This window comes from Myotis lucifugus, unplaced genomic scaffold, assembly GCF_000147115.1.
Source record: "Myotis lucifugus unplaced genomic scaffold, Myoluc2.0 scaffold_32, whole genome shotgun sequence".
In the NCBI taxonomy this organism is placed as follows: domain Eukaryota; kingdom Metazoa; phylum Chordata; class Mammalia; order Chiroptera; family Vespertilionidae; genus Myotis; species Myotis lucifugus.
In genome coordinates this window covers 5,783,408-5,787,471 of record NW_005871080.1, presented here as the reverse complement: position 1 = coordinate 5,787,471, position 4,064 = coordinate 5,783,408, and positions in this window count along the sequence as shown.

Genomic DNA, 4,064 nt, shown 5'->3' with positions numbered 1-4,064 from the left:
CCAGGGTCCTCAAACTTTTAAACAGGGGCCAGTTCACTGTCCCTCAGACCGTTAGAGGGCCGGACTATAGTTTAAAAAAAAAAAAAACTATGAACAAATTCCTATGCACACTGCACATATCTTATTTTGAAGTAAAAAAACAAAAAGGGAACAAATACAGTATTTAAAATGAAGAACAAGTAGTTAAATCAACAAACTTACCACTATTTCAATGGGAACTATGGGCCTGCTTTTGGCTAATGAAATGGTCAATGTCCGGTTCCATATTTGTCACTGTTAGTCGTAACAAGTGATGCAAGTGTGCATCAGTTAGTCTAGATCTGGTTGGAGATTTCAGATGTTTCATTCTGGAAAAAGGCTCTCCTAACTTCAAAAAAAAGGCTCTCCTAACTTTAAAAAAAAAGGCCCTACTAACTGCAAAATAAAAAAAAAAATAGACCTCCTAACTTCAAAAAAAAAAATAAATCCTAACTTGTTCTTACCTCGGTCCTCAGGCAGCAGCAGGCTCTGCACAGGCAAGCTCGTGACTCATCAGATCACACCTGAGACTGAGAGGAGGAGTCGAGAGACAGAGAGAAGGAGGGGAGTCAGAGAGTGCGGCGCACATTCCACACATGCGCACTGCGGGCCTGGGACAAGTGGGCTGCTAAGCAACAGGCAGTGGCGGCAAAAACACCCGGTGGGCCGGATAAATGTTTTCGGCGGGCCACATGTGGCCCGCGGGCTGTAGTTTGAGGACCCCTGCCCTAGACACCTGCAGCCACCGGAAGAAACAGCAGCAGCAGCAGCAGTAGTGAGAAAAGTGGGGAATGCCAGACAGTAACCTGACACCTGAGCTGTTGCGCAGTGAATTATAAATATTTTACAACATACAATAAAGGACTTAAGCATTTGGCTTACTTATTAAAAGGTTAAAACTACAAAAAAAATAATAAAATAAAAAGAAAAAATATAGGAACTCAGAGCAGCTGTGCCCTTGCTGCTCTGTCACTTGGTTTTGCTGGCAGGATCTAGAAGATGTGTGGGTCCCAGCAGGAGCCAGTGCTCCCAACACTAGGTGTCAGGACAGGACTTAGGAGTAAGTGTCCTGTTGGGAGATCCTGTTGACTCTGCACCCTTTGAGGACTTGGAACCAGATTCCCAAAGAGCAGCAGGGATCAGGAGGCTTGGGAGAGACCTTTGCCAAAGAAGCAAGAGCAGGCAAAAGAAAGTAGAGGGACCAAATATCTAAGCTGCAGCCAGGCAATCCCAGCAGAAACTTTTGCCTAGAGAAAGAGTGGGTAGGTAAGTGGGGGTGAGAAGAGTAAGTGGGAGGGGAGGTCAGACACCCAGAGCCAAACAGCAGCAACAATGACAAGTGGGGGGCAGCAGACATTTACCTGACACTGGGGCTGCCCAACTGCCATTCAGTGAGTAATGAGCGTTTTACAATAAGCAATACTACAAAACTTAGGCCTTTGGCTTGCTGGCTACAGCAGTTAAACCAGAAGCCAGTGACGGCTACCAGCCTCCCGGCAGCCCCAGGAATAGAGCAGCGAGCCCAGGATCTGTGAAAGCAGCAAATAGAGCTAGTGAAAGCTCCCTGGTTGCAAATGTACTGAAAGGGTTAAGACTTCAACAGCAGCTTCTGGTACTGCAAGGAATTAATGGGAGAAAAGACACTCCTTTGAGTTGGAGGGCTCAGGACTTTGACTCTCCCGAAGAAATAAAGAGAGTTAACCTCTTAGACCAAGGGGTGGGCCAAGATACTGGTTAAGGGAGACTATATGCCACATTCTGGCAAGGGAGCCTGCAGAGGAGGCCGCGGACTCTGCTAGGAAAGAGGACAGTTGGGAAGGCAAGGGCCTGATGCCCAAACCATCACCGGAGTGCTTTGCTATGTACAAACTTGTCTCTCCCTGCAGCCCTGGCTATGTTTGGCTCACCACTAGGAACCAAGCAGTGGTGAAAGCCAGGGATGGCAAGGCCCTGTAACTGATAAACAGGGTTAACAGGAGAGGGTAAAGGGAAGGCACTTACTATGGACCCGAGAGCCTTCAGGACTTTCAGATGCTCCTAGAGAAGAGGAGTTTGACTAAGGGACTAGCCAAGACGCTGTTGGGTTAGGAGGACTGGAGGCTGCATATTGAACTTATAGACTGCAGTTTGCTATGTCCAAGCCCAGTTGTATAGGGGTTAAGCTGTCTATGTACAGTAAAACAACCTTCTCCCATGCCAGAATGCATTTTAGGGAAATTAGACAGACTGTGTTTGTAGCTAGAAAGAAAAACTGGCCACCATGCACAGCCCTGACAGTGGCCTGGGGAAAACTGTATAATGGACTAAAATGATGCCTGCATCTTCATGGACATGACTCCAGAGAGACAAATACAGTTTTGCTTTGTGTGGGAAGGTCAAAAATGGACTTTAGTTACCTCCCTGAGATGTTTGTATAGCCTTACCATGTGTCATGCTTGATAACAGAAAATTTGGCTGCCTGAAGTGGTCACAGTGCCAATATTGTACTTCATTATATAAATATGTTATACTAACCTTTAATTCTCTTACAGATTTGAATGCAGTTGCCAAAAGGACAGATACCCAAATAAGCAAGGAAAAATACCCATCAGATTTTAGTCTCTATTGAAAGACAGTTGGCAGCCTGTATACTGCCTTGCAGGCCTATGTGATCATGCCCATGTCAGGGGTGGCACAAATCTCAACTTTAGAAAAGTGGGAGAGGCCTATATAGAACAGAGGGAAGTGGTGAGTACCAGCCCTCTGTCACGGGAATTACAGACCCTGTGAGGTCCTGTGACATGTGAGACCCTGCAAAGGGATAAAGCTCATGTGGAAGAGCGACTCCCTTAATCCATTCTGAGAGGGCATGTCACCCCTCCCAGAGATCACATGTAGTTTAAGGACAAGCCAAGTAGGGGAAACCCTACTACAGGGACAGATATAACTGTCTATTTAAGTATAGACACATTTTAAATTTCTTCTTGTCATTTAAAGGCAGTTACTATTTTGTTATAATACATTTAGAAAAATATTACTCTAAAAAGCCCATAGAAAGGACTGGCAAGAAAAATCAGAAGATCTTAAAGCAGGTCAGTATATTTTTCTCCTTATACAATTCCTCAGAAATTTGGCAATTCTTAATAAATCATGGCAATACATTTCTTTGCATAAATTCAATAAAACCGGTTTCCAATAGTGGTTTTATTGACCAAAAACTTTGACTGGAGTGTCATGTTTTAAAAAGCCCTGTCTGAACTCTGAAGACTTAAAGCCAATAAAAGTGCCACAGAGAAAGCCTCGTATCCTGCTTGGTGGCCCTGAAAATAGCTAACACTGGAGCATCAGGCCCATACCCTACCATCGCTGGTGGTTGGTCAGAGTAGAAGGGGAGCAATAAGGGTGCCTCTGTGTCCCTGTGGGACACCCCACACACTCTAGGCCGCAAGGAGTAGGAGGGCTTCTAAAATGGGCCTTGAAGCCTAGGGCACGGGCCTGAGTGGAGTCACTGCAGGTGATGGATTCACCTAACTCAGCAGATACTGTAGGCAGGCCTGATGGCAGCTGGATGGCTTGGCTTCCTGGCCCTATGGGGCACATTAAAATTCAATCATGAAATTCTGACAAAGATAGTCAGTTACCATTCTTATTGTGTTTATGCAAACAATCAGGCCAAATTAAAGAAACAGAGGAATAATTTTAAGGAGAAAAATTCTATTTCAATAGAAGTTATCAAAACTGAAATGTTTTCTTTCCCTTCTACCATACCATTTGTTATAACTCTTGCTGTTCTAATTGCTCAATAATACTAAATTTTATAAAGCAGTTTAAAATTTACCAGGTCACAAGCCCACCTCCTTCGGTGCTCAGGCCTCATCGTCCCTCTGACAGACAGCAAGGATCTCTTGGCTCTGAAAGAAAACTCCATCCCCCTTCAGCATGGAAGGAGCCAGAGGACCCCTCCGACATCCATTTTCTCTAAAAGAATTCAGAGCCCAGAATCTTTGAGGTAATATGATAGGCAGTTAGGCAGACATGAGCAGAGCACGGACGATGGGCCAACTAGC